Below are 10999 nucleotides of genomic sequence, written 5' to 3' on the forward strand. Positions count from 1 at the left end.
TTGGGACAAGTTTTGGTATGAGCTTTTTGCAAAACCGGAGATTCTCTCAACAAGCCTTGTGGTTCCGAGAGGGAACGTGTCACCTTTGTGTGCAAAATGATATACGCTGCCTCCCCCTGATTTTCTTTATAGAGGCAACATAGAACTACATGAGTGCCCTATTAAAGTTTGGAATTATTTCGGGTTCGTTTGGCCTTTTTTATACATTAATTGAGTTTCTGGACTTTGAATGTGCATAATCTAAATATGAACTGCATGCACATGCTCCGGTGCACCAAAGTTGGTTGAAAAATCACATGTCTGTCCTTGGTTGAATTTCTAGGTCCCATGGAAGAAATGAGAATGAAATTCAAACATCTGGGCGTCGTGACTCGGCCGAGAACATCGAGAAACTTAGATTTTAAATTCATGTAAATCCAAAACTCGCCTGGAAATCATGAAACTTGGCATGGTGTCATGTCATGGCACTAACATGTTGTGGTAAAAAATTGGGCCAATTTGGAAGCTCGTGGTTCTAAGAGGGAACATGCCACCTTTGAGTGTGAAACGATATACGCTCCCCCCTGAGTTTCTTAACAAAGGCAACATAGAACTACATGAGTGCCCTATTAAATTTTGGAATTATTCCAGGTTCGTTTGTCATTTTTTATACATTAATTGAGTTTCTGGTCATTTAATGTGCATAATTCAAATTTGAACTACAAGCACATGCTCTCGTGCACCAAAGTTGGTTGAAAAATCACATTTGTGTCCTCGGGTGAATTTCTAGGTCCCATGCAAGAAATGAGAATAAAATTCAAACATCTGGGCATCATGGCTCGGCTGAGAACATTGAGAAACTTGGTTTTAAAATTCTTGTAAATCCAAAACACGTCTGAAAATCATGAAACTTGGCATGGGTGTCATGTTATGGCACTACCATGCTGTGGTAAAAAAATTGGCCGAATAGGAACAAAATTTGGTATAAGCTTCTTGCAAACCGAAGCTTTTCTCAAGAAGGCTCGTGGTTCTGAGAGGGAACGTGCCACCTTTGAGTGCAAAATGGTATACGCTGTCCCCCTTGAGTTTATTTACAAAGGCAACATAGAACTACATGAGTGCCCTGTTAAATTTTGGAATTATTACGGCTTCGTTTGGCCTTATTTACACATTAATTGCGTTTTTGGTCATTTAATGTGCATAATTAAAATTTGAACTACAAGCACATGCTCCGGTCCACCAAAGTTGGTTGAAAAATCACATTTGTGTCCTCGGGTGAATTTCTAGGTCCCATGCAAAAAATGAGAATAAAATTCAAACATCTGGGCATCGTGGCTCGGTCGAGAACATTGAGAAACTTGGTTTCAAAATCATGAAACTTGGCATAGTGTCATGTCATGGTAGTACCATGTCGTGGTAAAAAATTTGGCCGAATAGGAACAAATTTTGGTATAAGCTTCTTGCAAATCGGAGCTTCTCTCAAGAAGGCTCGTGGTTCTGGGAGGGAACGTGTCACCTTTGTGTGCATAATTCAAATTTGAAATACAAGCACATGTTCCACTGCACCAAAGTTGGTTGAAAAATCACATGTGTGTCCTCGGGTAAATTTCTAGGTTCCATGCAAGAAATGGGAATGAAATTCAAAATTCTGGCGTCGTGGCTGGGCTGGAAACATTGAGAAACTTAGTTTTTTAATTCCTGTAAATCCAAAACACGCATGAAAATAATGAAACTTGGCTTGGTGCCATGACATGGCACCAACATGCTGTGGTAACTTTGTAGTCCGATTTGCGAAGTCGCACACATTAACAATCAACAAAGTCATTTTGGAACAAGTGTTGTCACGTTACAGTTGGAAACACAAGTATTATTGAAACCATGGGCATTCTATTTACTACCATTTACGTGCCGCCACACGTCCTCATTTTTATTAGCTAGGAGGCGCCGTGCAGGGTAGCTATTTGAGTACAAGAGGCGTGCGATCAGACCCCTGCGCGTGCTTATCAGGAGGAGAGCCCTTTGACCTCTATATGTCGTCCACCTCTCTCCCAAGGTCTCCATTAATGGCGCCCGAGCCTCTGTTTAATGGCGTGGCTATGTCGCACTCGACTGAGATTTAAGAGAGAAAAAAGAAAATCTGAATGCATGGATCTTGATGTAAGATCCGACGGACCTATATAGCATCTACTACGACTTATAGCAAGACTGATGAATATATAAGGACGATTAATTGTCTTACATAATTAGAAAGATAATTAAAAAATCCACATGCGGCTACGCCCGAAATATACAAGGGGAAAAGAAGAAGGAAGACAAGGATCTGGCTCGCTGATCTCTACTTTCTTGATGCGTTGCTGCAGGCCGCGGGAACTAGTCTCCGCGGCGAGCGGTGATGAGCTCTTTCGTGTCCTCAAGACGCTTCTTGAGAACATCCATGGATTCCTCCACCAGCCTTTGGTGCTCATTGTGGAGCATGTCATTCTCGTCCATAAGTTTCTTGACGATGACACCGGTCCTCTTCAACAAGGCACTGGTCTCCTGCTGCTGGTCTGCACTTCAGACGATCTTCGCCCTCAGCAGGCCGCGCTTGGCCCAGAGCCTCTCATTGGCCTCCCTTAGTTGTTGGATGACACCGTTAGCCTGTTCAAATGAGGCTTTCATGTCGTCCTGCAACCTCGCCCAGCCGGAGATATGATCCATCTAGCTATGGATGATCGCATGCATGCGCCTGTAACAGTCGTCGCCTGCCCGCGAGAAATTTTCCCAGGCTGCCGCGGCGCGGCGGGACATCTCTGCTGCATTCGCGGCGCGGTGGGACACCTCTGCTGCTTCCGCGGCATGGCCGAACTAGTCTACTGCATCGACGGTGCGGCGGGACCTCTGTGCTGCTACTTTCGCGCGGCGGGGCATGTCGGCTGCTTTCGCAGCGAGGCGGGACATCTCTCATGCTTTCGCTTCCATGCTCGCCTCTTCCTGGTGGCAATCTCTCGACCCAGAACTCACGATAGCCATGGCAGACGCAAGGGAAGGATGCTGAATGACTTGTTTGTTTTTGTGGATGAGGAGTTGAGGAGGAATGTGTAGTCATCTTGGCATACTAGTATTTATAACCGACTACTAATACACTCCTAAGTGGGAAACCGTTTAGGTTGTGATCGGTGTGAATAGGTTTGCAATTCAATATAGCGTGGCCTAATACGCTCCTAAGTGGGAAACCGTTTAGGTTGTGATCGGTGTGAACAGGTTTGCAATTCAATATAGCGTGGAGTAATTTGGAATGTGATGAGACGCAAGCTCAAAATTTATTAACAGTTCTAGTTTCGAAGTGCGACACTATTCCTGGATGGCGTTACGTGGGCACGTGTTCTTGGCCGTGGAGTAGTTCTTTTTCTACTGCTGTGTACGTGCAATAACTGGCACCGTCGTATACATATCTTACGGTTAATGGGGTGTTCAACAGGAATAGCCGCGTGGCGAGCTATAGGCTAGTCTTTTTTTCAGACGCATTAAACCTATCTCTCGGGACTTCTCGCACGCACCATCGTGCCACCCACAAAAACTTGTACTCTGAGTTTAGTACGTTATACATGAAGAGAAGAGGTGCACGCACACACTCGTCCTCTCACACACGCATCTTTTTTTTCTCGAAAAGGAGGATGATGACCCCCGGCCTCTGCATCTAGGAGTCACACACGCATCTGTAGCTACAAATTGTAGTGTTCTCAACCATCCGATTGGCTCTATCATGGATGTACCTATATACTAAAACATGTCTAGATACATCTATATTTTGACAAATGGAAGGCATGTATTGTGGAACGGAGGGAGTGCTTGTCATCAAAATAGATAAAAAGGGACGTATCTAGAGCTAAAATACGTCTACATACATCTCCTTTTATCCATTTTGATGACAGTAGTACTTCTTACCCGAAGGAACTTTATATCCAACAGACACAAAATATCCGTTCGACTGTTGGAAATTACTGATCCGATGTCGAAGTAATTGCTGCATCGCCACCAAAACCCACCATTTCTAAAGCTAAAGTAGACCGAGGTAATCCATGTATTAGCATATTACTAAGATAAACAAAAGGCACTGTAGAAACATTTAGGACGTGAGCTTGTCAATTTGAATGTGGAGGGACACCAGCTTAGCCCCGGCCAGCAGCTTGGGCGGAACTGTGAAGAAGGTCAGCTCCTGCACGTCGACGTCGCCGGGATCCTTGCTGCTTGTCACCTCCATTTCCACCTTGACAGCGTCGGTCATGCCTTTGGGCTCCCTCGGCGGGCCGTTCACCCACAGCTTGGCCACGTAGTGCGGCAGTGGGGACGCCCCTGCTCTAATGCAGACGACCGACACGGTGATAGGCGCGCCGATGTCGAGCACGTCGCCGACCAAGAAAAACACGCAGCCGTCCTCCTCCGTGAACAGCAAGAGCCGTGGCTCCGATAGTGGCACTTGCAGCTGGAGCACCTTGCCGTACTGGATACTGTGCACGGGCATGGGATGCGTGATGTTGATGTGGTGGTAGAGAGCCAGCGGCGGGCCTTCGTAGCCGCAGATGGGCACGGGGCATTTGCAGGGCGCGAGCGGACACACGCTTTGGTGATCGGCGAGCTTGTGTAGAGCCTGCAGCCTTCGTGCGGGCACTCCACCCTCACCGACGAAAGGACGACATCCACCACCGTGTTCCGCACGTCGAAGCCACCGCCACGCTCGCACTTCTGGCACTGCCACTGGTTCCCAGGGTGCTCGACGCGGCAGTCAGTGCAGGCCAGGTGCCCTCCCTTGCACTGCAAAAATCAATCGAACATCACATCAATCAAAAAACCTGCACCTTGCTCAATTAGCCGAACGGACGAGGTGTATTCGAACCTCATACACTGGAGGCGTCAAGGGGCAGAGGCACAAGGGGCAGTGGAGCACGGTGAGGTCCATTGAGACCTTAGAGAGCTCCATCGTCGGGTCTTGTTCGGTCTGCATGATCTCGCCCTCCTCGTGCACAACCATCTCTCACTTGGGCCGGGGCATTACAAAGCTTTACCGTCACATATTTTATACTACTTCAAGGTGCATTAAATCAACACATGCAAGTATCAAAAGGAGAGTCACGACATGCATGCATGCGTTGTAATTAATGCATCGGTAAACGCAAATTATTGAAATATATCGAGTGTAGTGCTTTGATGTGTCGTGTCAACTCATACATCAACGAGAAGTTTGATTATCCTCTCCCTTGCGGACTTAACTGCACCGGCCTTTGGATGTATGACAGGTTGGCCACTCACCTGTCGGGCCCACCTGTCATACACGCAAAGGTAGGAGCCTCCGTCCCTCGCCCATGAGCGTGGTGGCTGGCAAGACTAGGAGAAGCTTTTGCTACACGCTCTCCCTCCCGCACGCGGTGGACATGCAGCAGTTCAATTGGTGTCAGATGGACAAAAGCATACTATAGTACTCCTCCAGTGCAGTAGTACTCCATCATTGTTCGACTTCCCGAAGAGGCAAAGAGCCAAGCGCAGCCCGGATGCTCGTGTGGCAGTTTCATGTGTAGAGTAGTCTAGGATAGCGTCTATCGTGCCTATAAGCTTAAAATCGTTGGGGTCGGCTCCATGCTATGTGGCCGTCTCGAAGTTTAAAAAAATTTAAAATAGTCTTCTGGCCCTACCTGTCACCCTGGTGATTGTAGTTTGCACGCTCATCTGGTCAAGACAGGAATATATATTTTAATTTGTGGTGGGTAAATGTTAGAGGTTGCAGCAAATATATTGTACACTGCGGGTCTTTCAGCCAAGTTTAGAGGCAAGCATGTGGGGCCAGTGCTATGATGTGTCGCGTCAACTCGTACAATGAGGAGAAGCTTGATTTTACTACTACACGCCTTCTCCCTCGCCCATGCGCGCGGTTGCTCGCAAACAAGGACATCCTTTTGCTTAGTACTTCTACAACATGCTATCCCTCCCGCTCGCGGTGGACGGACATGCAGCAGTGGATTCGACACTGTAGAAGCAGTAGTAGTAACATCATTGTTCATCTTCTCGAAGAGGCGAAGAGCCAAGCGCAACCCGAATGTGGCAGTTGTGAACATTGGAGCATGCATATAGCCAGGCTCTTGCACGAGACAAAATTGCTATGTGAGCCCACTATTGTACTAGTACGCACAACTACTTGCTAGTATAGCCCTGTAAACCAGAAAGGAGTATTTGCCCTTCTAGAGATTTCAACAAGTGACTAGACTACACTGAGATGGAGTACATATGGAGCAAAATGAGTGAATCTGCATTGTAAATAAATACGTAGTTCTACCATTTTCCTCTCTGAGGTGCACAATATTGAGTATACTGACTAGTCTCTTTTTGACACGCATTTACGTTTTTTTGACACAGTACAGACGCAAGCGCTCATATACACGCGCATACACTCACCCCTATGAACGCACACACGCACAACACTATCATCTTGAAATTTATGAAGTCTCCATAGGCACCTCGTCGTCGACGGGAACGTCTGCTGACTCCTGACACACAATAGACGCGAGTGGCAGTCGCCTCCATAGGTGCTTGAATGCCAAGGAGGGAGAGGGTAGCGATTCCCGAGACGTTGAGCGGTCAATGATGCATCCTCAATTACATGCAAAGGGAATTAATTGGAGAAGCAGAATAGAGCCAGCACGATGTGAATGCAACATAGTTTGGACTCTCATATAAAGGCGCCCCACCACTCCAATTCATCTACTCCCAAGTCTCTGCGCAACACTGCTCACTCCAATCCAAGACCAAGTGACCAGAAGCCACAAGCACCTATGGAGGCGATGGACGCGAGCGGCAGTCAGCTGTGCCATATCATCCAAGGTGCTGGCCTATGACCCCGCACCGCGCAGCATTTCCAGACGGTGCTGGCGACCGTCAGCATCGTAGCCCTCGCGGACGCTGGCTTCGCCTCTCGCATGCACGACATGATGGTCAACTCCATCCACAAGTTCACCGCTATCAAGAAGCGTGCGAATGACCTTGCCGTACTGCTCCAGCCCGCGCGCCCATGCTCCTCATTGCCTGCCACCATCATCGGCGTCCATGGTGACGAACTCTTTCAAGCCCTGGTGGTCCTGCATGTGTCGGAGGTCGCGACGAAGAATGTGCACCTCGAGGCCGCGCTCGCCGCGCAGCGCCTCGCCATGCAAGAAACCGTCGACCTGCACATCCATGTCTACGAGGAAATCGTCTACATAGGGCACTACAAGGCAAGAGAGGACAAAAAGACGTTGGCCTTCTTCCAGCGGCTGGAATCTTTGGACGCCATTGTTCAGAAGCACGTCGACCTGGCCACGAAAGCCGCTGCTACTTAGGTGCCATTCGGTGGGCCGACGCCCTGAGTCGAGGAGGTGGACGTCATCGATGGATGCATCTCTTCTTCTTGCCTCCTGTAACCAGCACTGCATCGCCTCGTGGCGTTAATGTTTTATTCGTATAGTGATACGTCCATTTTTCATCCTGCTTTTATGATCATATCTATTGCATTATGGGCTGTTATTTCACGTTATGTCACGATACTTATGGCTATTCTCTCTTATTCTACAAGGTTTACATAAAGAGGGAGAATGCCGGCAGCTGGAATTCTGGGCTCGAAAAGGAGCAAATATTGGACTATTCTGCGCAACTCCAAAAGTCCTGAAACTCCACGGAATACCTTAGAACAAATAAAGAAAAATCGTCGCCAAAGATGAAGGCCAGGGGGCCCACACCCTACTCACGAGGGTGGGGGCGCCCCCCTGGGCGCGCCCCCTACCTCGTGGGCCCCCTGGTAGCTCTCCGACGCCCATCTTCTCCTATATGAAGTCTTTCGATGAGAAAAAAAAATCAGAGAGAACCTTTTAGGACGAGACTCTGCCACCACGAGGCGGAACCTTGGCGGAACCAATCTAGGGCTCTGACGGAGCTTTTCTGCCGGGGACACTTCCCTCCGGGAGGGGGAAATCATCACCATCGTCATCACCAATGCTCCTCTCATCGGGAGAGGGCAATCTCCATCAACATCTTCACCAGCACCATCTCATCTCCAAACCCTAGTTCATCTCTTGTATCCAATTCTTGTCTCCAAGTCCGGGATTGGTGCTAGTAGGTTGCTAGTAGTGTTGATTACTCCTTGTAGTTGATGCTAGTTGGTTTATTTGGTGGAAGATCATATGTTCAGATCCTTTATGCATATTATTACCCCTCTGATTATGAACATGAATATGCTTTGTGAGTAATTACGTTTGTTCCTGAGGACAAGGGAGAAGTCTTGCTATTAGTAGTCATGTGAATTTGGTATTCGTTTGATATTTTGATGAGATGTATGTTGTCTAACCTCTAGTGGTGTTATGTGAACATCGACTACATAACACTTCACCATTATTTGGGCCTATAGGAAGGCATTGGGAAGTAATAAGTAGATGATGGATTGCTAGAGTGACAGAACCTTAAACCCTAGTTTATGCGTTGCTTCGTAAGGGGCTGATTTGGATCCACATGTTTCATGCTATGGTTAGGTTTACCTTAATACTTTTGTTGTAGTTGCGGATGCTTGCAATAGAGGTTAATCATAAGTGGGATGCTTGTCCAAGTAAGAGCAGCACCCAAGCACCGGTCCACCCACATATCAAATTATCAAAGTATCGAACGCGAATCATTTGAGCATGATGAAAACTAGCTTGACGATATTCCCATGTGTCCTCAGGAGCGCTTTTCCTATCATAAGAGTTTGTCCAGGCTTGTCCTTTGCTACAAAAAGGATTGGGCCACCTTTCTGCACCTTATTTACTTTTATTACTTGTTGCTCGTTACCATTTATCTTATCACAAAACTATCTGTTACCACTTATTTCAGTACTTGCAGAGAATACCTTGCTAAAAACCGCTTATCATTTCCTTCTGCTCCTCGTTGGGTTCGACACTCTTACTTATTGAAAGGACTACGATAGACCCCCTATACTTGTGAGTCATCAAGACTCTTTTCTGGCGCCGTTGCCGGGGAGTGAAGCGCCTTTGGTAGGTGGAATTTGGTAAGGAAAAATTTATTTAGTGTGCTGAAATTTTTTGTCACTTGTCACTATGGAAAGTAATTGTTTGAGGGGCTTGTTCGGGGTATCTTCACCCCGTCCGGTTGAGCCAAGAGTTGCTCCTCAACCTACTGAACCTACTGAACCTATTGAAAATGAAACTCCTTTTGGAATTCCTTCGGGTATGATGGAAAAACTGCTAGCTAACACTTTCATAGGAGATGGAACAAAGCATCCTGACGAACATCTACGCTTTGTGGATGATATTTGTGGACTATTTAAGCTTGCAGGTATACCCGATGATGTTGTTAAGAAGAAGGCTTTCCCTTTATCTTTGGAGGGAGATGCATTGACATGGTATAGACTATGTGATGATTCGAGATCATGGAACTATAAAAGAGTGAAATTGGATTTTCATCAGAAGTATTACCCTATGCATCTTGTTCATCGTGATCGCAATTATATATATAATTTTTGGCCTTGCAAAGGAGAAAGCATCGCTCAAGCTTGGGGGAGGCTTAAATCAATGTTATATTCATGCCCCAATCATGAGCTCTCAAAATTGACAATTCTCCAGAATTTTTATGCTCGTCTTTCTGATAACAATCGCACCATGCTCGATACTTCTTGTGCTGGCTCTTTTATGATGAAGTCTATTGAATTTGGATGGAATTTATTGGATAGAATTAAATGCAACTCTGAAGATTGGGACCTCGACGAAGGTAAGGAGTCAGGTATGACACCTAAGTTTGATTGTGTTAAATCTTTTATGGATACCAATATTTTCCATAAGTTTAGCACTAAATATGGACTTGACTCTGAGATAGTAGCTTCTTTCTATGAATCTTTTGCTACTTATGTTGATCTCCCCAAGGAGAAGTGGTTTAAATATCATCCTCCCATAGAAGTAAAAGTAGCTGCACCTATTAAAGTTGAAGAAAAGATTGTCACTTATAATGATACTATTGTTCCTACTTCTTATGTTGAGAAACCTCCTTTCCCTGTTAGAATGAAGGATCATGCTAAAGCTTCAACTCCGTAAAAGCAATATTAGGATTTATACACCTCCCGAGCAAGTCAAAGTAGAACCCAATATTGCTATTTTAAAGATCTCTTGTCTGACAATATTGATGGGCATGTTATTCAATTTTGTGGTGAAACTGCCAGAATTGCTAAACCCTGTGATAGAGATAAACATAGACCTGTGGTAGGCGTGCCCGTTATTTCTGTTAAAATAGGAGATCATTGTTATCATGGCTTATGTGATATGGGTGCTAGTGTTAGTGTTATACCCATTGACTTATACAAAGAAATCATGCATGAGATTGCACCTTCTGAGTTAGAAGAAATTGATGTTACAATTAAACTTGCAAATAGAGATACTATATCTCCAATGGGAATTGTTAGAGATGTTGAAGTCTTGTGTGGGAAAACCAAATATCCCGCTGATTTTCTTGTTCTTGGTTCTCCACAAGATAGCTTTTGTCCCATTATATTTGGTAGGCCCTTCTTGAATACTGTTAATGCTAAGATAGACTGCGAAAAGAATGTTGTTACTATTGGGTTGGATGATATGGTTCATGAGTTTAATTTCTCTAAATTTAGTAAGCAACATCGTGGGGAAGAATTGCCTAGTAAGGATGAAATTATTGGTCTTGCCTCTATTGCAGTACCTCCTAGTGATCCTTTGGAACACTATTTGCTAGACCATGAAAATGATATGTTCATGAATGAAAGAAGGGAAATAGATGAAGTATTATTTAAACACGAACCTATTCTGCAACACAATTTGCCTGTTGAAATCCTAGGGGATCCCCCTCCACCCAAGGGTGATCCCGTGTTTGAGCTTAAACCGTTGCCTGATAATCTTAAGTATGCTTATCCTGATGAAAAGAAAATATATCCTGTTATAATTAGCGTAACCTTTCACAGCAAGAAGAAGAAAGATTATTGAAAACTCAGAAGAAGCATCATGCTGCTATT

This window comes from Triticum dicoccoides, chromosome 2B (genome assembly GCF_002162155.2).
Source record: "Triticum dicoccoides isolate Atlit2015 ecotype Zavitan chromosome 2B, WEW_v2.0, whole genome shotgun sequence".
Lineage (NCBI taxonomy): Eukaryota > Viridiplantae > Streptophyta > Magnoliopsida > Poales > Poaceae > Triticum > Triticum dicoccoides.